Raw genomic sequence first — 24716 nt, 5'->3', positions numbered from 1 at the left:
CCATGCTCATATTCAGTTATAGTCATAACGCCACCTACTGGCAACAGAAACTGACATGGTTAACACAGTAATGCAGTACTAACCACATAATTATTGTGTACTAAGCATGCTAGAAACAGACTGAACATGCTAGCAACACTTAGCTGAGTCATGAAGCATGCTATTATCACCATTATACAAAACATTTTGTAACTGACTTTGACATACTCTTACTATATATACCTCCTTAAATGTACATTTCCCAACCATGCTCTGCCTTCCTAAAGCCACCGAGTGTTGATGGCACGGGTGCGAGGGCCCTTTCATCGCTGCTTGCAGCTTTAATTAGGGCCCGAGCACCGATGGTGTGAGGACCCTCTTGGAATTGCTCTGTTTATTATTATTATTATTATTCTTCTCCGCATTGAATTGCATTTTTGAGGGCCTAAACATGCGCGAAAACTCACGAAACTTTGCACACGCGTCAGAACTGGCGAAAATTTACATCTGATATAGGTTTCAGAATTGGACGGGGCAAAATGGCTCGATAGCGCCACCTATAAAAGTTCAACGGAGTGCGCCTCCTGCAACGTTCCACGTACGTGCACGAAATTCGGTACATACGTGTAATGACCTAATACCTACAAAAAAGTCTCTTGGAGCATAGCCCTAAACACAACAGGAAGTCAGCCATTTTGAACTTCCTCTCAGATTTTTGTGCAGTTTTTGCCATTTTCAGGCCTCGTACTTTAACGAACTCCTCCTACAGTTTTAATCTGATCATCTTCAAATTTGGTGAGTGTAATCTTAAGGCCTTTGCGACGTTAAATTGCGAAGATCTTGAGTTTTCGTCGAAGGGCGGGTCCTCGGCGGCCTTACAAATTTCGATGTTTCGCCATGAAACAGGAAGTTGCTGTAACTCAGGCATGGAATGTCCAATCTCCCCCAAACTTCACACGTTTGATAAGAGTTCTGTCCTGAACACATGGCCATGCTCATATTCAGTTATAGTCATAGCGCCACCTGCTGGCAACAGGAAGTGACATGTTTAACACTGTTATGGACTCCTAATAACATATAAAAAAGTGCCAGCAAGTGCGAAACATGCTAACAACATACTAGAAGCATGCTAAAACATGCTAGCAAACTCTTAGCTAAGTGCTAAAGCATGCTATTATTGCAATTAAATAGGAATTTGCTGTAACTCAGGCATGGAATGTCCAATCTGCCCCAAACTTCACACTTTTGATAAGCGTTCTGTCCTGAACACATCTACATGATAATATTCAGTTATAGTAATAGCGCCACCTACTGGCAACAGGAAGTGTCATGTTTAACACGTTGATGCCATTCTAGCAACATGTTAAAAATGCCATTGAGGTCTAAACATGCTAGAAACATGTTAAAACATGCTAGCAATACTTAGCTAAGTGCTAAAGCATGCTAATTCAATGAAACAGGATGTTGTTGTTACTCAAGAAGGCAATGTCCAATATGCGCCAAACTTCACACTTTTAATAAACGTTCTGTCCTGAACACATGACCATGCTCATATTCAGTTACAGTCATAGTGCCACCTGCTGGCAACAGGAAGTGACATGTTAAACACTGTTGTGGACATATAAAAACATATAAAAAAAGTGCCAGCAAGTGCTAAACATGCTAACAACATACTAGAAACATGCTAAAACATGCTAGCAAACACTTAGCTAAGTGCTAAAGCATGCTATTGCTGCAATTAAATAGGAATTTGCTGTAACACAGGCATGGAATGTCCAATCTGCCCCAAACTTCACACGTTTGATAAGAGTCATGGCCTGAACACATCTACATGAGAATATTCAGTTATAGTAATAGCGCCACCTGCTGTCAACAGGAAGTGACATGTTTAACACTGTTGTGGTCTCCTAATAACATATATAAAAGAGCCAGCAAGTGCTAAACAGGTTAGCAACATACTAGAAACATGCTAGCAAACACTTAGCTAAGTGATAAAGCATGCTATTACTGCAATTAAATAGGAATTTGCTGTAACTCAGGCATGGAACGTCCAATCTGCCCCAAACTTCACATGTTTGATAAGAATCATGGCCTGAACGCATGCCTATGCTCAAATTCAGTTATAGTAATAGCGCCACCTACTGGCAACAGGAAGTGACATGTTTAACACGTTGATGCCGTTCTAGCAACACGTTAAAAATGCCATTGAGTTCTAAACATGCTAGAAACATATTAAAACATGCTAGCAATACTTAGCTAAGTGCTAAAGCATGCTAATTCAATGAAACAGGACTTTGTTGTTACTCAAGAAGGCAATGTACAATCTACCCCAAACGTCACACGTTTGATAAGAGTTATCTCTTGAACACATGTCCATGCTCATATTTAGTTATAGTCATAGCGCCACCTGCTGGCAACAGGAAGTGACGTTTAACACTGTTCTTGACTCCTAATAACATATAAAAAAATGCCAGTAGGTGCTAAACATCCTACCAACATACTAGAGACATGCTAAAACATAATAGCAAACACTTAGCTAAGTGCTAAAGAATGATATTACTGCAATTAAATATGAATTTGCTGTAACTCAGGCATGGAATGTCCAATCTGCCCCAAACTTCACACTTTTGATAAGCGTTCTGTCCTGAACACATGACCATGCTTATATTCAGTTACAGTCATAGCGCCACCTGCTGGCAACAGGAAGTGACATGTTTAACACTGTTGTGGACTCCTAATAACATATAAAAAAGTGCCAGCAAGTGTTAAACATGCTAACAACATACTAGAAACATGCTAAAACATGCTAGCAAACTCTTAGCCAAGTGCTAAAGCATGCTATTATTGCAATTAAATAGGAATTTGCTGTAACTCAGGCATGGAATGTCCAATCTGCCCCAAACTTCACACTTTTGATAAGAGTCATGGCCTGAACACATCTACATGAGAATGTTCAGTTATAGTAATAGCGCCACCAACTGGCAACAGGAAGTGACATGTTTAACACGTTGATGCCGTTCTAGCAACATGTTAAAACATGCTAACAATGCTTAGCTAAGTTCTAAAGAATGCTAATTCAATGAAACATGACTTTGTTGTTACTCAAGAAGGCAATGTCCAATTTGCACCAAACTTCACATGTTTGATAAGAGTTCTGTCCTGAACACACATCCATGCTCATATTCAGTTATAGTCATAACGCCACCTACTGGCAACAGAAACTGACATGGTTAACACAGTAATGCAGTACTAACCACATAATTATTGTGTACTAAGCATGCTAGAAACAGACTGAACATGCTAGCAACACTTAGCTGAGTCATGAAGCATGCTATTATCACCATTATACAAAACATTTTGTAACTGACTTTGACATACTCTTACTATATATACCTCCTTAAATGTACATTTCCCAACCATGCTCTGCCTTCCTAAAGCCACCGAGTGTTGATGGCACGGGTGCGAGGGCCCTTTCATCGCTGCTTGCAGCTTTAATTAGGGCCCGAGCACCGATGGTGTGAGGACCCTCTTGGAATTGCTCTGTTTATTATTATTATTATTATTATTCTCCGCATTGAATTGCATTTTTGAGGGCCTAAACATGCGCGAAAACTCACGAAACTTTGCACACGCGTCAGAACTGGCGAAAATTTACATCTGATATAGGTTTCAGAATTGGACGGGGCAAAATGGCTCGATAGCGCCACCTATAAAAGTTCAACGGAGTGCGCCTCCTGCAACGTTCCACGTACGTGCACGAAATTCGGTACATACGTGTAATGACCTAATACCTACAAAAAAGTCTCTTGGAGCATAGCCCTAAACACAACAGGAAGTCAGCCATTTTGAACTTCCTCTCAGATTTTTGTGCAGTTTTTGCCATTTTCAGGCCTCGTACTTTAACGAACTCCTCCTACAGTTTTAATCTGATCATCTTCAAATTTGGTGAGTGTAATCTTAAGGCCTTTGCGACGTTAAATTGCGAAGATCTTGAGTTTTCGTCGAAGGGCGGGTCCTCGGCGGCCTTACAAATTTCGATGTTTCGCCATGAAACAGGAAGTTGCTGTAACTCAGGCATGGAATGTCCAATCTCCCCCAAACTTCACACGTTTGATAAGAGTTCTGTCCTGAACACATGGCCATGCTCATATTCAGTTATAGTCATAGCGCCACCTGCTGGCAACAGGAAGTGACATGTTTAACACTGTTATGGACTCCTAATAACATATAAAAAAGTGCCAGCAAGTGCGAAACATGCTAACAACATACTAGAAGTATGCTAAAACATGCTAGCAAACTCTTAGCTAAGTGCTAAAGCATGCTATTATTGCAATTAAATAGGAATTTGCTGTAACTCAGGCATGGAATGTCCAATCTGCCCCAAACTTCACACTTTTGATAAGCGTTCTGTCCTGAACACATCTACATGATAATATTCAGTTATAGTAATAGCGCCACCTACTGGCAACAGGAAGTGTCATGTTTAACACGTTGATGCCATTCTAGCAACATGTTAAAAATGCCATTGAGGTCTAAACATGCTAGAAACATGTTAAAACATGCTAGCAATACTTAGCTAAGTGCTAAAGCATGCTAATTCAATGAAACAGGATGTTGTTGTTACTCAAGAAGGCAATGTCCAATATGCGCCAAACTTCACACTTTTAATAAACGTTCTGTCCTGAACACATGACCATGCTCATATTCAGTTACAGTCATAGTGCCACCTGCTGGCAACAGGAAGTGACATGTTAAACACTGTTGTGGACATATAAAAACATATAAAAAAAGTGCCAGCAAGTGCTAAACATGCTAACAACATACTAGAAACATGCTAAAACATGCTAGCAAACACTTAGCTAAGTGCTAAAGCATGCTATTGCTGCAATTAAATAGGAATTTGCTGTAACACAGGCATGGAATGTCCAATCTGCCCCAAACTTCACACGTTTGATAAGAGTCATGGCCTGAACACATCTACATGAGAATATTCAGTTATAGTAATAGCGCCACCTGCTGTCAACAGGAAGTGACATGTTTAACACTGTTGTGGTCTCCTAATAACATATATAAAAGAGCCAGCAAGTGCTAAACAGGTTAGCAACATACTAGAAACATGCTAGCAAACACTTAGCTAAGTGATAAAGCATGCTATTACTGCAATTAAATAGGAATTTGCTGTAACTCAGGCATGGAACGTCCAATCTGCCCCAAACTTCACATGTTTGATAAGAATCATGGCCTGAACGCATGCCTATGCTCAAATTCAGTTATAGTAATAGCGCCACCTACTGGCAACAGGAAGTGACATGTTTAACACGTTGATGCCGTTCTAGCAACATGTTAAAAATGCCATTGAGTTCTAAACATGCTAGAAACATATTAAAACATGCTAGCAATACTTAGCTAAGTGCTAAAGCATGCTAATTCAATGAAACAGGACTTTGTTGTTACTCAAGAAGGCAATGTACAATCTACCCCAAACGTCACACGTTTGATAAGAGTTATCTCTTGAACACATGTCCATGCTCATATTTAGTTATAGTCATAGCGCCACCTGCTGGCAACAGGAAGTGACGTTTAACACTGTTCTTGACTCCTAATAACATATAAAAAAATGCCAGTAGGTGCTAAACATCCTACCAACATACTAGAGACATGCTAAAACATAATAGCAAACACTTAGCTAAGTGCTAAAGCATGCTAATTCAATGAAACAGGATGTTGTTGTTACTCAAGAAGGCAATGTCCAATATGCGCCAAACTTCACACTTTTAATAAACGTTCTGTCCTGAACACATGACCATGCTCATATTCAGTTACAGTCATAGTGCCACCTGCTGGCAACAGGAAGTGACATGTTAAACACTGTTGTGGACATATAAAAACATATAAAAAAAGTGCCAGCAAGTGCTAAACATGCTAACAACATACTAGAAACATGCTAAAACATGCTAGCAAACACTTAGCTAAGTGCTAAAGCATGCTATTGCTGCAATTAAATAGGAATTTGCTGTAACACAGGCATGGAATGTCCAATCTGCCCCAAACTTCACACGTTTGATAAGAGTCATGGCCTGAACACATCTACATGAGAATATTCAGTTATAGTAATAGCGCCACCTGCTGTCAACAGGAAGTGACATGTTTAACACTGTTGTGGTCTCCTAATAACATATATAAAAGAGCCAGCAAGTGCTAAACAGGTTAGCAACATACTAGAAACATGCTAGCAAACACTTAGCTAAGTGATAAAGCATGCTATTACTGCAATTAAATAGGAATTTGCTGTAACTCAGGCATGGAACGTCCAATCTGCCCCAAACTTCACATGTTTGATAAGAATCATGGCCTGAACGCATGCCTATGCTCAAATTCAGTTATAGTAATAGCGCCACCTACTGGCAACAGGAAGTGACATGTTTAACACGTTGATGCCGTTCTAGCAACATGTTAAAAATGCCATTGAGTTCTAAACATGCTAGAAACATATTAAAACATGCTAGCAATACTTAGCTAAGTGCTAAAGCATGCTAATTCAATGAAACAGGACTTTGTTGTTACTCAAGAAGGCAATGTACAATCTACCCCAAACGTCACACGTTTGATAAGAGTTATCTCTTGAACACATGTCCATGCTCATATTTAGTTATAGTCATAGCGCCACCTGCTGGCAACAGGAAGTGACGTTTAACACTGTTCTTGACTCCTAATAACATATAAAAAAATGCCAGTAGGTGCTAAACATCCTACCAACATACTAGAGACATGCTAAAACATAATAGCAAACACTTAGCTAAGTGCTAAAGAATGATATTACTGCAATTAAATATGAATTTGCTGTAACTCAGGCATGGAATGTCCAATCTGCCCCAAACTTCACACTTTTGATAAGCGTTCTGTCCTGAACACATGACCATGCTTATATTCAGTTACAGTCATAGCGCCACCTGCTGGCAACAGGAAGTGACATGTTTAACACTGTTGTGGACTCCTAATAACATATAAAAAAGTGCCAGCAAGTGTTAAACATGCTAACAACATACTAGAAACATGCTAAAACATGCTAGCAAACTCTTAGCCAAGTGCTAAAGCATGCTATTATTGCAATTAAATAGGAATTTGCTGTAACTCAGGCATGGAATGTCCAATCTGCCCCAAACTTCACACTTTTGATAAGAGTCATGGCCTGAACACATCTACATGAGAATGTTCAGTTATAGTAATAGCGCCACCAACTGGCAACAGGAAGTGACATGTTTAACACGTTGATGCCGTTCTAGCAACATGTTAAAACATGCTAACAATGCTTAGCTAAGTTCTAAAGAATGCTAATTCAATGAAACATGACTTTGTTGTTACTCAAGAAGGCAATGTCCAATTTGCACCAAACTTCACATGTTTGATAAGAGTTCTGTCCTGAACACACATCCATGCTCATATTCATTTATAGTCATAACGCCACCTACTGGCAACAGAAACTGACATGGTTAACACAGTAATGCAGTACTAACCACATAATTATTGTGTACTAAGCATGCTAGAAACAGACTGAACATGCTAGCAACACTTAGCTGAGTCATGAAGCATGCTATTATCACCATTATACAAAACATTTTGTAACTGACTTTGACATACTCTTACTATATATACCTCCTTAAATGTACATTTCCCAACCATGCTCTGCCTTCCTAAAGCCACCGAGTGTTGATGGCACGGGTGCGAGGGCCCTTTCATCGCTGCTTGCAGCTTTAATTAGGGCCCGAGCACCGATGGTGTGAGGACCCTCTTGGAATTGCTCTGTTTATTATTATTATTATTATTCTTCTCCGCATTGAATTGCATTTTTGAGGGCCTAAACATGCGCGAAAACTCACGAAACTTTGCACACGCGTCAGAACTGGCGAAAATTTACATCTGATATAGGTTTCAGAATTGGACGGGGCAAAATGGCTCGATAGCGCCACCTATAAAAGTTCAACGGAGTGCGCCTCCTGCAACGTTCCACGTACGTGCACGAAATTCGGTACATACGTGTAATGACCTAATACCTACAAAAAAGTCTCTTGGAGCATAGCCCTAAACACAACAGGAAGTCAGCCATTTTGAACTTCCTCTCAGATTTTTGTGCAGTTTTTGCCATTTTCAGGCCTCGTACTTTAACGAACTCCTCCTACAGTTTTAATCTGATCATCTTCAAATTTGGTGAGTGTAATCTTAAGGCCTTTGCGACGTTAAATTGCGAAGATCTTGAGTTTTCGTCGAAGGGCGGGTCCTCGGCGGCCTTACAAATTTCGATGTTTCGCCATGAAACAGGAAGTTGCTGTAACTCAGGCATGGAATGTCCAATCTCCCCCAAACTTCACACGTTTGATAAGAGTTCTGTCCTGAACACATGGCCATGCTCATATTCAGTTATAGTCATAGCGCCACCTGCTGGCAACAGGAAGTGACATGTTTAACACTGTTATGGACTCCTAATAACATATAAAAAAGTGCCAGCAAGTGCGAAACATGCTAACAACATACTAGAAGCATGCTAAAACATGCTAGCAAACTCTTAGCTAAGTGCTAAAGCATGCTATTATTGCAATTAAATAGGAATTTGCTGTAACTCAGGCATGGAATGTCCAATCTGCCCCAAACTTCACACTTTTGATAAGCGTTCTGTCCTGAACACATCTACATGATAATATTCAGTTATAGTAATAGCGCCACCTACTGGCAACAGGAAGTGTCATGTTTAACACGTTGATGCCATTCTAGCAACATGTTAAAAATGCCATTGAGGTCTAAACATGCTAGAAACATGTTAAAACATGCTAGCAATACTTAGCTAAGTGCTAAAGCATGCTAATTCAATGAAACAGGATGTTGTTGTTACTCAAGAAGGCAATGTCCAATATGCGCCAAACTTCACACTTTTAATAAACGTTCTGTCCTGAACACATGACCATGCTCATATTCAGTTACAGTCATAGTGCCACCTGCTGGCAACAGGAAGTGACATGTTAAACACTGTTGTGGACATATAAAAACATATAAAAAAAGTGCCAGCAAGTGCTAAACATGCTAACAACATACTAGAAACATGCTAAAACATGCTAGCAAACACTTAGCTAAGTGCTAAAGCATGCTATTGCTGCAATTAAATAGGAATTTGCTGTAACACAGGCATGGAATGTCCAATCTGCCCCAAACTTCACACGTTTGATAAGAGTCATGGCCTGAACACATCTACATGAGAATATTCAGTTATAGTAATAGCGCCACCTGCTGTCAACAGGAAGTGACATGTTTAACACTGTTGTGGTCTCCTAATAACATATATAAAAGAGCCAGCAAGTGCTAAACAGGTTAGCAACATACTAGAAACATGCTAGCAAACACTTAGCTAAGTGATAAAGCATGCTATTACTGCAATTAAATAGGAATTTGCTGTAACTCAGGCATGGAACGTCCAATCTGCCCCAAACTTCACATGTTTGATAAGAATCATGGCCTGAACGCATGCCTATGCTCAAATTCAGTTATAGTAATAGCGCCACCTACTGGCAACAGGAAGTGACATGTTTAACACGTTGATGCCGTTCTAGCAACATGTTAAAAATGCCATTGAGTTCTAAACATGCTAGAAACATATTAAAACATGCTAGCAATACTTAGCTAAGTGCTAAAGCATGCTAATTCAATGAAACAGGACTTTGTTGTTACTCAAGAAGGCAATGTACAATCTACCCCAAACGTCACACGTTTGATAAGAGTTATCTCTTGAACACATGTCCATGCTCATATTTAGTTATAGTCATAGCGCCACCTGCTGGCAACAGGAAGTGACGTTTAACACTGTTCTTGACTCCTAATAACATATAAAAAAATGCCAGTAGGTGCTAAACATCCTACCAACATACTAGAGACATGCTAAAACATAATAGCAAACACTTAGCTAAGTGCTAAAGAATGATATTACTGCAATTAAATATGAATTTGCTGTAACTCAGGCATGGAATGTCCAATCTGCCCCAAACTTCACACTTTTGATAAGCGTTCTGTCCTGAACACATGACCATGCTTATATTCAGTTACAGTCATAGCGCCACCTGCTGGCAACAGGAAGTGACATGTTTAACACTGTTGTGGACTCCTAATAACATATAAAAAAGTGCCAGCAAGTGTTAAACATGCTAACAACATACTAGAAACATGCTAAAACATGCTAGCAAACTCTTAGCCAAGTGCTAAAGCATGCTATTATTGCAATTAAATAGGAATTTGCTGTAACTCAGGCATGGAATGTCCAATCTGCCCCAAACTTCACACTTTTGATAAGAGTCATGGCCTGAACACATCTACATGAGAATGTTCAGTTATAGTAATAGCGCCACCAACTGGCAACAGGAAGTGACATGTTTAACACGTTGATGCCGTTCTAGCAACATGTTAAAACATGCTAACAATGCTTAGCTAAGTTCTAAAGAATGCTAATTCAATGAAACATGACTTTGTTGTTACTCAAGAAGGCAATGTCCAATTTGCACCAAACTTCACATGTTTGATAAGAGTTCTGTCCTGAACACACATCCATGCTCATATTCAGTTATAGTCATAACGCCACCTACTGGCAACAGAAACTGACATGGTTAACACAGTAATGCAGTACTAACCACATAATTATTGTGTACTAAGCATGCTAGAAACAGACTGAACATGCTAGCAACACTTAGCTGAGTCATGAAGCATGCTATTATCACCATTATACAAAACATTTTGTAACTGACTTTGACATACTCTTACTATATATACCTCCTTAAATGTACATTTCCCAACCATGCTCTGCCTTCCTAAAGCCACCGAGTGTTGATGGCACGGGTGCGAGGGCCCTTTCATCGCTGCTTGCAGCTTTAATTATTATTATTATTATTATTCTCCGCATTTAATTGCATTTTTGAGGGCCTAAACATGCTCGAAAACTCACAAAACTTTGCACACGCGTCAGAACTGGCGAAAATTTACATCTGATATAGGTTTCAGAATAGGACGGGGCAAAATGGCTCGATAGCGCCACCTATAAAAGTTCAACGGAGTGCGCCTCCCGCAACGTTCCACGTACGTGCACGAAATTCGGTACATACATGTATTGACCTAATACCTACAAAAAAGTCTCTTGGAGCATAGCCCTAAACACAACAGGAAGTCAGCCATTTTCAACTTCCTCTCAGATTTTTGCCATTTTCAGGCCTCGTACTTTAACGAACTCCTCCTACAGTTTTAATCTGATCATCTTCAAATTTGGTGAGTGTAATCTTAAGGCCTTTGCGACGTTAAATTGCGAAGATCTTGAGTTTTCGTCGAAGGGCGGGTCCTCGGCGGCCTGACAAATTTCGATGTTTCGCCATGAAACAGGAAGTTGCTGTAACTCAGGCATGGAATGTCCAATCTGCCCCAAACTTCACACGTTTGATAAGAGTTCTGTCCTGAACACATGACCATGCTCATATTCAGTTATAGTCATAGCGCCACCTGCTGGCAACAGGAAGTGACATGTTTAACACGTTGATGCCGTTCTAGCAACATGTTAAAAATGCCATTGAGTTCGAAACATGCTAGAAACATATTAAAACATGCTAGCAATACTTAGCTAAGTGCTAAAGCATGCTAATTCAATGAAACAGGACTTTGTTGTTACTCAAGAAGGCAATGTACAATCTACCCCAAACTTCACACGTTTGATAAGAGTTATCTCTTGAACACATGTCCATGCTCATATTTAGTTATAGTCATAGCGCCACCTGCTGGCAACAGGAAGTGACGTTTAACACTGTTCTTGACTCCTAATAACATATAAAAAAAATGCCAGTAGGTGCTAAACATCCTACCAACATACTAGAGACATGCTAAAACATACTAGCAAACACTTAGCTAAGTGCTAAAGAATGATATTACTGCAATTAAATATGAATTTGCTGTAACTCAGGCATGGAATGTCCAATCTGCCCCAAACTTCACACTTTTGATAAGCGTTCTGTCCTGAACACATGACCATGCTTATATTCAGTTACAGTCATAGCGCCACCTGCTGGCAATAGGAAGTGACATGTTTAACACGGTTATGGACTCCTAATAACATATAAAAAAGTGCCAGCAAGTGTTAAACATGCTAACAACATACTAGAAAAATGCTAAAACATGCTAGCAAACTCTTAGCTAAGTGCTAAAGCATGCTATTATTGCAATTAAATAGGAATTTGCTGTAACTCAGGCATGGAATGTCCAATCTGCCCCAAACTTCACACTTTTGATAAGCGTTCTGTCCTGAACACATGACCATGCTTATATTCAGTTACAGTCATAGCGCCACCTGCTGGCAACAGGAAGTGACATGTTTAACACTGTTATGGACTCCTAATAACATATAAAAAAGTGCCAGCAAGTGTTAAACATGCTAACAACATACTAGAAACATGCTAAAACATGCTATCAAACTCTTAGCTAAGTGATAAAGCATGCTATTATTGCAATTAAATAGGAATTTGCTGTAACTCAGGCATGGAATGTCCAATCTGCCCCAAACTTCACACTTTTGATAAGAGTCATGGCCTGAACACACCTAGATGAGAATGTTCAGTTATAGTAATAGCGCCACCTACTGGCAACAGGAAGTGACATGTTTAACACGTTGATGTCGTTCTAGCAACATGTTAAAAATGCCATTGAGTTCTAAACATGCTAGAAACATGTTAAAACATGCTAACAATGCTTAGCTAAGTGCTAAAGAATGCTAATTCAATGAAACATGACTTTGTTGTTACTCAAGAAGGCAATGTCCAATTTGCACCAAACTTCACACGTTTGATAAGAGTTCTGTCCTGAACACACATCCATGCTCATATTCAGTTATAGTCATAACGCCACCTACTGGCAACAGAAACTGACATGGTTAACACAGTAATGCAGTACTAACCACATAATTATTGTGTACTAAGCATGCTAGAAACAGACTAAACATGCTAGCAACACTTAGCTGAGTCATGAAGCATGCTATTATCACCATTATACAAAACATTTTGTAACTGACTTTGACATACTCTTACTATATATACCTCCTTAAATGTACATTTCCCAACCATGCTCTGTCTTCCTAAAGCCACCGAGTGTTGATGGCACGGGTGCGAGGGCCCTTTCATCGCTGCATGCAGCTTTAATTATTATTATTATTATTATTCTCCGCATTTAATTGCATTTTTGAGGGCCTAAACATGCTCGAAAACTCACAAAACTTTGCACACGCATCAGAACTGGCGAAAATTTACATCTGATATAGGTTTCAGAATTGGACGGGGCAAAATGGCTCGATAGCGCCACCTATAAAATTTCAACGGAGTGCGCCTCCCGCAACGTTCCACGTACGTGCACGAAATTCGGTACATACATGTAATGACCTAATACCTACAAAAAAGTCTCTTGGAGCATAGCCCTAAACACAACAGGAAGTCAGCCATTTTGAACTTCCTCTCAGATTTTTGTGCAGTTTTTGCCATTTTCAGGCCTCGTACTTTAACGAACTCCTCCTACAGTTTTAATCTGATCATCTTCAAATTTGGTGAGTGTAATCTTAAGGCCTTTGCGACGTTAAATTGCGAAGATCTTGAGTTTTCGTCAAAGGGCGGGTCCTCGGCGGCCTGATAAATTTCGATGTTTCGCCATGAAACAGGAAGTTGTTGTAACTCAGGCATGGAATGTCCAATCTGCCCCAAACTTCACACGTTTGATAAGAGTTCTGTCCTGAACACATGACCATGCTCATATTCAGTTATAGTCATAGCGCCACCTGCTGGCAACAGGAAGTGACATGTTTAACACTGTTATGGACTCCTAATAACATATAAAAAAGTGCCAGCAAGTGCTAAACATGCTAACAACATACTAGAAGCATGCTAAAACATGCTAGCAAACTCTTAGCTAAGTGCTAAAGCATGCTATTATTGCAATTAAATAGGAATTTGCTGTAACTCAGGCATGGAATGTCCGATCTGCCCCAAACTTCACACTTTTGATAAGCGTTCTGTACTGAACACATCTACATGAGAATATTCAGTTATAGTAATAGCGCCACCTACTGGTAACAGGAAGTGTCATGTTTAACATGTTGATGCCATTCTAGCAACATGTTAAAAATGCCATTGACTTCTAAACATGCTAGAAACATGTTAAAACATGCTAGCAATACTTAGCTAAGTGCTAAAGCATGCTAATTCAATGAAACAGGATGTTGTTGTTACTCAAGAAGGCAATGTCCAATCTGCGCCAAACTTCACACTTTTAATAAACGTTCTATCCTGAACACATGACCATGCTCATATTCAGTTACAGTCATAGTGCCACCTGCTGGCAACAGGAAGTGACATGTTAAACACTGTTGTGGACATATAAAAACATATAAAAAAGTGCCAGCAAGTGCTAAACATGCTAACAACATACTAGAAACATGCTAAAACATGCTAGCAAACACTTAGCTAAGTGCTAAAGCATGCAAATGCTGCAATTAAATAGGAATTTGCTGTAACACAGGCATGGAATGTCCAATCTGCCCCAAATTTCACACGTTTGATAAGAGTCATGGCCTGAACACATCTACATGAGAATATTCAGTTATAGTAATAGCGCCACCTGCTGTCAACAGGAAGTGACATGTTTAACACTGTTGTGGTCTCCTAATAACATATAAAAAAGAGCCAGCAAGTGCTAAACAGGTTAGCAACATACTAGAAACATGCTAGCAAACACTTAGTTAAGTGCTAAAGCATGCTATTACTGCAATTAAATAGGAATTTGCTGTAACTCAGGCATGGAATGTCCAATCTGCCCTAAACTTCACACGTTTGATAAGAATCATGGCCTGAACACATGTCTATGCTCAAATTCAGTTATAGTAATAGCGCCACCTACTGGCAACAGGAAGTGACATGTTTAACACGTTGATGCCGTTCTAGCAACATGTTAAAAATGCCATTGAGTTCTAAACATGCTAGAAACATATTAAAACATGCTAGCAATACTTAGCTAAGTGCTAAAGCATGCTAATTCAATGAAACAGGACTTTGTTGTTACTCAAGAAGGCAATGTACAATCTACCCCAAACTTCACATGTTTGATAAGAGTTATCTCTTGAACACATGTCCATGCTCATATTTAGTTATAGTCATAGCGCCACCTGCTGGCAACAGGAAGTGACGTTTAACACTGTTCTTGACTCCTAATAACATATAAAAAAATGCCAGTAGATGCTAAACATCCTACCAACATACTAGAGACATAATAAAACATACTAGCAAACACTTAGCTAAGTGCTAAAGAATGATATTACTGCAATTAAATATGAATTTGCTGTAACTCAGGCATGGAATGTCCAATCTGCCCCAAACTTCACACTTTTGATAAGCGTTCTGTCCTGAACACATGACCATGCTTATATTCAGTTACAGTAATAGCGCCACCTGCTGGCAACAGGAAGTGACATGTTTAACACTGTTATGGACTCCTAATAACATATAAAAAAGTGCCAGCAAGTGTTAAACATGCTAACAACATACTAGAAACATGCTAAAACATGCTAGCAAACTCTTAGCTAAGTGCTAAAGCATGCTATTATTGCAATTAAATAGGAATTTGCTGTAACTCAGGCATGGAATGTCCAATCTGCCCCAAACTTCACACTTTTGATAAGAGTCATGGCCTGAACACATCTACATGAGAATGTTCAGTTATAGTAATAGCGCCACCTACTGGCAACAGGAAGTGACATGTTTAACACGTTGATGCCGTTCTAGCAACATGTTAAAAATGCCATTGAGTTCTAAACATGCTAGAAACATATTAAAACATGCTAGTAATGCTTAGCTAAGTGCTAAAGAATGCTAATTCAATGAAACATGACTTTGTTGTTACTCAAGAAGGCAATGTCCAATTTGCACCAAACTTCACAAGTTTGATAAGAGTTCTGTCCTGAACACACATCCATGCTCATATTCAGTTATAGTCATAACGCCACCTACTGGCAACAGAAACTGACATGGTTAACACAGTAATGCAGTACTAACCACATAATTATTGTGTACTAAGCATGCTAGAAACAGACTAAACATGCTAGCAACACTTAGCTGAGTCATGAAGCATGCTATTATCACCATTATACAAAACATTTTGTAACTGACTTTGACATACTCTTACTATATATACCTCCTTAAATGTACATTTCCCAACCATGCTCTGTCTTCCTAAAGCCACCGAGTGTTGATGGCACGGGTGCGAGGGCCCTTTCATCGCTGCTTGCAGCTTTAATTTTATTTTACATCTTTGTTACATTTTTTTACCGCCTATATCACGAAAAAATTGAAGACCGGAAGTACGTCTTTTAGTAGGGATACGGCTCTTCCGGTTAGCTCTTTACAATGGCGGAGTCCGATAGATACCGCTGGACCAAATCTCTCCGCAACCTGCCTGAAGTCACATATGACGATGTGGTTCGGATGGTAAATGAAAACTCTCAAGTGGAAAAGCGTGAAAGCTGAGGTATGGCTGTCTACGTCCTGACGCAGAGCAACCCGGTAAACTACAACAACAGCGGCGGGCCGTTTGCCAGTTAGGTAAACGTTTCTATGGTAACAGCGAGTTGGACCAATCAGCAGACGTTGCTGCTATGCTTAGGATTGTGGGTAGTGTAGTTTTTTTTCATAAGATCGCGGATAAAACATGTTTTTCTTAAAACAAGGTTGATTTCATACTAACTTATAGCTTCTACAGGAGCAAAAACCTTCGTTTCACAACCTCATAGCTCCTGGTCAGCTCGCCGTTTCACCGGGTCGTTTGAAAATGTCTGAGGGTCGCAAGAGAAAAAGTTTGTACGAAGTGTATGAGAAGAAGAGAAAGGCCTCAGAAGAGAGAAACAAGACCAGTGTTTTTGGGAGATTGTTTCACACGATGGCGTGCACTGAAAACACAGGTTGGGCTTTCCACTGATGCCTCAGTCGCAAGGTTTCTACTCGACAGGTAAAGTTTGGCATGCTATTTGGAGAAAAAGTGCAAATCTTCTTTTGGAAAGTAATGTTGTATGAGCGATGCCGACAGCAACTTGTTAACAGAGCGTGCACGAGGAGAACCTCGCACACGTTTAATAGCCGTTCCCTCTCGGGAGCAGAGTGTTGCGCATGTGCATTTTTTTAAAAAGTGGAGAGGGCGGTTCTTATCTAAAATTCGGAAAGATCCTCCACTATACCTTTAAGACATAAACTGTGTTTAAGTGAATATAAGTATTAGTATTGTTTCAGTACCCATGCCTACATATGGGTGTGTTCATATGGATGAAAGCCTGTTGTGTTCAGTCTCTTGATTTGTGATAGTGGCAGCTATTGTGAAACTCACCTTCTTCATCTACTGAGTGTGGATGGCATCAAGGTCTTGTCCTGAAGAATACAGGGCCAAACGCTAGGGATTGTATCTCATCTGATAACAAGAGCATAGCCATAAGTTTAAGAACTCTAATGATATCTTTACCCCCTGATATTGCATTGAGGATATCAATTCAAACATTTTAAAGGCTAAGAGTATGAGCTATGAGTATACTCATACTTATAAGCTGGCCCGATATCTGTGAAAAATAACTTGCGTGCCTGAACCACATTTAGCATTTAAAAGTAAAAAGAATTTCAGTATTTATCAGTAAAAAAAAATGCATACAAAATAAATACCCCTGAGTTGGACAGTATGGTGTCTGTCTCATTGGCCAACATAATTCAAACCAGACCTAGAGAAATAAAATAAAATATACCAATAACCATGATATCCTGTTATCATAATAGTTAAATTAATTATTATAACTACAACCATTATAACATTATATTTGTCGCCTATTATTTATCTGATTATTTAGCTTACATGCTTCTCAAGGACAATCTCAATGAAAAAACCTGGGGTTAATGATTTTAAAATGTGAGACTTCTTTCAAAAGCATAAATCTTACAGACCCCAAACCTTTGAACAGTAGTGCACTATGTTTGAGGTGGTTTTGCTTACTAGTCATATGGTTGCCGAGGAGATTCTCTTGGACGGGGGTGCAGCAGGCCTTCAGCATGATGATCTAGAACATAACATGCAATTTGTCACAGAGCCAACAATGTTACATAGGATTTACAATAGAACATTTACAAGCTAGAGCAGAACTTATTTTATTTATATATATATATATATATATATATATATATATATATATATATATATATATATATATAATTCTTAAGATAATGTATTGTGAAATAAATGCATATGAAATTAGTATCATGATTAATCAATAGAGGGTTTTTTTTCTGTTGCTCCTGAAATCACCTTTTTTTATCACTATTTGTAAGTGACGTCACTGATTAAAGCTATGGTCTACGATTTCAAAGATTGTTCATTATTAATAACCTCGTTTAGATGCTGGTTATGGTTCTACAGTACAGTCCTAACAATATGAAGAGAAAAAAGAATGAAAAAAATCCATTCACTCTATTGGGTGTACAGCTGCAGAGAAGTTGACCAATGTAAGCTGTCCGGCCGGACAGCTTACATTGGTCAACTGCTCTCATCCAATCCCCCGCTCCTCTTGACGCTCGCGTCTCCACCCCACCGCACCCCACCCCGCCCCCCTCCTGCGTCATGAAATTTCGCGGGCAAGCAGCTGACAGTCTATGGTAGCTAGCAAAGTAGCATCAGCTCAGCAATGGAGAAAAAACAAACCAAAAAAAACGACGCTGACACGGCTGACTTTTTGTTGAGCAGGTAAGCATTTTTTTTTTACTTTTATGGTGTGAGGTGTTACATAATAGCTTTTTATCAGTCTGACAACATGCTTATGCTGCCGGTCGGCATTGGAATGTTAGCCGTTTAGCATCGCCTATCACGGGTCAAAGTGATTATATTTCTTGAAGTGCTTGAATATATTTCAGTATATATTCAGTTTCTGTTCGAGCCGATCGGAATTTGAACAAGATGCGCCAATGTTTACTACCGGTGATCACAGCTTGACTGAGTGACGTTGTTTAGGTTGTTTCCCGGTGGGAGGGATCAGGTAGCACAGAAGGGAGGGGGGTGTGTGTGGAGGGGCGGGATGAGTTTTTTAAAACTTCACAACTGTCTCAGGCTTTCTCGACCGATTTTCAACATCGTAGACTACAGCTTTAACAGTACAGTGCATTCTTTTAGGTTAAATAAATTAGCTTACTTCCAATCACCCATTGACAAATGACCAGCAAAACAAAACTATCAAAAACTGTTATGTACACAAAGATGTGGTTAAAACCCCAAACTTTCATAAACAAGAGCTCCAGTCTATAACGTTAGTTAGCCTTAGCTTAACGTAACGTTAAGTGAAAATGGTTGAGATGCTAACGGACTTTTTTGAAGACACAAAGCCATTTCTTATTCTATAAAGTAAATATTCAACGGAAGCTTGTCAATTACACGCAATAAAGGTGTCAGGGACGTTTGTATGTATTATTTGTGTGAATTTGTTGACTAAACTCACCTGAAAGCAGTGAAAACAACAGCGAGAGACGGGAGTTCTGCTGTTTGTCAGTTGATGATGATGACGTTTCCTCGTTTCCATCTGCTCTCGCGCAGCGCGCTCGCTCCAGTGTTTGAATCTTTGAATGCGACTCGAATGTTCACGCGCACGCGGATTAAAACACTTCAAAGTCACGCAGCATTTAAATAAACGTCTAGAATTAAAACATAACATCATTTAAAATACCATTAATATTAAATCATGAATTTTAAACTCATTGTGTAGTTCTATGGCCCATTCATGTGCAAGAAGTAGCCTATTAAAAGTTTTTTATTTTATTTTTGAAAAATTCAATTTACATTTAATGATACCTTGCGTTACAATACTAACGAATAGCTAATAAATAGCTAATACAAGAATAACTAAATGGCAAAAAAAAAAAAAAAAATTCTGGGTTCCAATTAACTAGTGTATTATAATCAACTTCATCTATATTAACTTATTGTTTGTGTGTATGAATTATTATTATTATTATACTAAATAATAATAATAATAATATGATGTTCATCAGCTTGGCCAGAATGGGAGACCAGCTAAAACCAGCTGACCACCAAATTGTCCAGGCTGGGAAACGAGCTTGATCATACACGCCAGGCTGGGAGACCAGCTAAAACCAGCTACTTCCATCTTAAACCAGCCAACCAGCTTTTTAGCTTGGTTTTAGCTGGATTTCTCGATTTTTCAGCAGGGAGGCCAGGTGTTGATGTTGACGAGGAAAGCATAAAATAACTGGTTGCCAGTTACATGATTTAATGCAGTTGATAAATAAATTGTTTTGGCAAGAGGTTGTACCTCGATCCAAGTATCTTTTTAACAGAGTGTTTATAAACAGTTGTGAGAAAGTAGAATTTCAGTTCTACTGTGAAAGTTGTCACTTAAACATAGGATCAGTCCAGGAAATCAGTGACAAACAAATTATATATTAATATCATCAAACCAAAGAAAACACTAAATTTGTTGGAGACTTAATGGTTCATAATGGTGTCCAGTAGATACCAACATGTAACCTATAAGTTGCCAAAGGTGTTCTATTGGTCCTTAATGGTATCCAATAGAAAAAACATGCCACCAATAGAAGAAAGCAAATCACCAATAGAGACCCACTAGGACCATTACAGTTTCCATTAAAACCAATACAGACAAATAGACAAAACATGCCACCAATAGAAGAAAGTAAATTACCAATAGAGACCCACTAGGACCATTACAGTTTCCATTAAAACCAATACAGTTCTCTTTATAACCATTAAAACCATTAGCAATTCTGTAATGGTTTCTATTGTTTTTTTCAGCAGGGTGCTCCTTAGATCGGCACTGAATCGTAATGTTAGCTAGCCTTACTCTTATTTATGTTTTCAGAGGGCATATGCTAACACGAAGACGACCCAGAGGATTGTAATTATATGTAATTGACGAATTTGAACTGCTTTAATTTATTTTCACTGTTGTTAAAGTTTTTACTGCGGTAATGTTAGTGATAGGCTAGCGTTAGCTTAGCTAAGGCCTCCCGCAGACCTTCACTTTATAATAAGGTTTCATTTGTTAACATTAGTTGATATTAATTACAATTAACTAACCATGAACAATACATCTGTTACTGTATTTGTTAATGTTAGTTAATATAAATACTAACAGTTGTTCATTGTTTGGTCATGTTACTTCACACTGTGCATTAACTAAGGTTAACAAACAGCCTACAACATTTTATTTTAATAATGTATTAGTATATGTAGAAATTAACATTAAAAAAGATTAATAAATGATGTAGAAGTGCAGTTAATTTTTAGGTTGTCAACTAACTCTTCTGCTCACCAAGACTGTGGTTATTTAATGAAAAATACAGCAATATTGTGAAATATTATTACATTCTATAGTAAAATAGGCTAATTTATTCCTGTGATCAAAGCTATAATTTTCAGCATCATTTCTCCAGTCTTCTGTGTCACATGATCCTTCAGAAATCACTCTAATATGATGATTTGATGCTCAAGAAACATTTATGATTATTATCAATGTTGAAAACAGTTGTACTGCTTCATATTTTTGTGGAAACAACTATACCTTTCAAACATCTGTAGTAAGTTTAATACTTTTATTAACCAAGGATGTCTTAAATCGATCAAAATTAACAGTCAATGACATTTAAAATGTTACAAAAGAATGTATATTTAGTAAATGCTTTAATAATCTTACTTTAATTAATGCAAATACATGCTTTTCAACTTGAACTTTATATTTATCAAAGAATCATGAAAAAATTATCACCATTTCCACAAAAATGTTAAGCAGCACAACCGTTTTCAACATTGATAATAATAATAAATGTTACCCGAGTTCCAAATCAGCATATTGGAATGATTTCTGAAGGATCATGTGATATTTTTTTCTCAACAGGAGCTGTAAGGAAAAAACAGTCTTCTACCAGTGCAGCAGATAGTGGAATAGGTTCTTGCGGCATCCGTTGATTTAATCTTTGACCCGTGACGGCGGCTGGAAGGAACGTTCAAGAGCCAAAGAGGCCTTAACTGAGGTAAATTTCAGATATAAGAAGCACAGCACAGTACAGAACAGCCGTCATATTCTTTATTTAGTGTGACAATTACATGAATATCTAAAATCTTTCTTCTTGGTCTTTTTTTTTTTTTCTTTTTCAGATGCCTCATGGGAATTAAACGGCACATATGAAGTGGTTTGTAATACCATGGCTTTCCTGTCCTGTCCTTGATGTGTTTACAGTTCATTCTATAAAATTATTTTGGTAACACTTTACAATAAGGTTCATTGGTTAACATTAGTTAACTACCTTAGTTAACATGAACTAAGAATGAACTGCACTTCTTCAGCATTTATTAATCATAGTTAATATTAATTTCAACATTTACGAATACATTAAAATCAAAGGTGATTTGTTAGCATTAGTTAATGCGCTGTGAACTAACATGAACAAAACAATGAACAGCTGGATTTTTATTAACTAACATTAACAAACATGAATAAATACTGTAACAAATGTTTGGCTCATTGTTAGTTCATGTTAGTTAATACATTAACTAATGAAACTTATTGTAAAGTGTTGCCATTATTTTTTGTATGTTTTTTCTTTGCAGCTTTTCACTGCCTCTTTGATCAATGCCACATTTTTTGGGATAAATAATACATTCATGAGGCTTATGTCACTACACAACATGAATACCCATTCAAAACATTCTTTCAAATATACATTGAGAAAGTTCTGAGCTTGTGTCACTGTTTTAAAGGGAAAGTTCACTGAGAAATGAAAATTTGCTCTTAATTTATTTAACCTCAAGCCATCCAAGATATAGGTGACTGTTTTTCAGTTAAACAGTAAAGAAGATTTTTAGCTGAAACTGTGGTCTTTAGTGATTCATATAATGCAATTCAATGGCTACTGTCACTTTGAGAGTAAAAAACAAACATATTACAGGCAAAACAAGACTGCCGTGACAGGACTGTTTGCAGAGGCTGTGGATTACAGGTAATAATGATGTAAATAATGTTCAGTTTCTTTGACAGACCAATTGTTTTGCTTCTTACGACCTCAATGAATCGTCAGGAGCCACAGGTATTCATTTTGTTTAGCCTGTAATGTTTTTTTTGACTCAAACTGACTGTAGCTATTGACTTGCATTATACGAATCATCAAGGACCACATTTTCAGCTAAAAATCTTCTTTACTGTTCAACTTGTAGTTGCGTAGCTGTCAATGGAGGGAAAGAAATCTCAGATTTCATGAAAAAGATCTCAATTAATTTGTGTTCAGAAGATGAATGAAAGTCTTACGGGTTTGGAATGACATGAAAGTGAGTAATGACAGAATTTACATTTTTTGTGTGAACTATCTCGTTAACGGCAAGTAGAGACTTAAGTGTTTTATATAAACTGAGTACTTGTGCAAAAATGATCAAAATAAAAAGAAAAGATGCACAGTGGCACTGTTTTGCATTGTTTTGTGAATTTGTTTTAATATGCTTAATAAATAAAAAATGTATCAAAAGATAAAGCCCTTGAATATGTCAAATTTATTGTCCAAATAATTTTTCTTTGAATGCATGTTTACTGTGAAGTAGTGGCTGTGAGTTAGAGCTGACACTAGATTATCAGGTGGTATTTTAGTGTAAAAAAGTACAGTAATTCAACTTTTTATTGCCTAAGCATTTTGTGTTAAAAACAGAACAAATATCAGTGGCATAAGACCATAAGATTAGATCATGTAAATGAGAAGATTCATGAAATTCTAGATATGTATACTACTTAGAGCGAGTGTTTGTGTACTGTCAACAAAATGAGCTGGCCCTGATCCGGCATGATTCTGGACCAGATCCAGAACAGAGCTGGACCAGATCTGGCCCACAATTGGGCCAAATCGCCATAAAGGAATCCGGAGCTGGCCCAGTTCTGGTCCAGATGAGAAAAAAATGGATCCGTGCCGGTGTTGGCCCGTTGTGCCAAAAGACACCGGCCCGAGTCCGTTGCGCGGATCTGGCCCAGAACTTACGAAGTGTCTGGGCCAGATGATTTTTGCTATCTGGGAATGCAACATGTAACGATGTGTTGGCAGTGGCTTCATAAATTAATTAAAAACATAAAAATACAAAGTACACCTGATGCACATTTCTTTGTTCTTCATTTTCTAGAACAAGAGTTTAAGAACCTTACTGTATTTTTGTGTAATAATTAAGAGAATGTACTCCGCCATTTTGCTCCGACGAAAGTGACTTGAACGCACATGCCGTTATAAGCACGACTTCCCACCTCGTACGTACAAACTTCCCAGGAGGACTTGAACGCACCATGCGTTCCATTCGACAGGGTCCATACGCAGTGTTCACTGCTCCCCTACTCCCTGAGCACAGTATATCAGTTGAAGTGGACTTCATTGACAATAACCGCTCATTTGCAAACGTCATCAAAGAAAGTCAACGTGGTCGCGCATATTATGATATAACATAAATATATATAGGACTACATTCATATTTCAATTTTTATTATTATATTATATATTTACAATTATATTGCACTATTTTACAACTACCTAAAATAAAATCACTTTACTTCACAAACTAGCTAAGCTGCCTGCATTCACTGAGGTAAATTATAATCATCAAAAATAGTATATGTA

At 38.3% G+C, this 24716-nt stretch overlaps 2 long non-coding RNA genes across 4 annotated transcripts in view; one reads left to right on the top strand and one right to left on the bottom strand.

Annotated features, from left to right (window-relative positions):
• Positions 1–22910, top strand: part of LOC307154007 — a 40856-nt gene extending 17946 nt beyond the window's left edge. The window contains exons 1-3 of one of the 3 annotated variants that reach the window (XR_013820249.1): positions 20890–20971; positions 21971–22106; positions 22231–22910. This is a non-coding gene — a long non-coding RNA (uncharacterized lncRNA). Of the gene's footprint in view, positions 1–20889; positions 20982–21970; positions 22107–22230 lie in introns of those variants that run through there. The other 2 variants (XR_013820250.1, XR_013820248.1) reach the window with 2 other exon arrangements.
• Positions 17404–18114, bottom strand: LOC307154025. The gene is made up of 3 exons (XR_013820255.1): positions 18049–18114; positions 17724–17779; positions 17404–17478 (listed from the first exon to the last, which is right to left on the bottom strand). It is a non-coding gene; the product is annotated as an uncharacterized lncRNA (long non-coding RNA).
• Positions 22911–24716: the final 1806 nt, after the last annotated feature.

The sequence above is a fragment of the Squalius cephalus genome (genome assembly GCF_949319135.1).
Source record: "Squalius cephalus genome assembly, chromosome: 2".
NCBI lineage: Eukaryota > Metazoa > Chordata > Actinopteri > Cypriniformes > Leuciscidae > Squalius > Squalius cephalus.
Note: the sequence above shows the minus strand (reverse complement) of the source record. Positions and strands in the feature narration are given on the sequence as shown.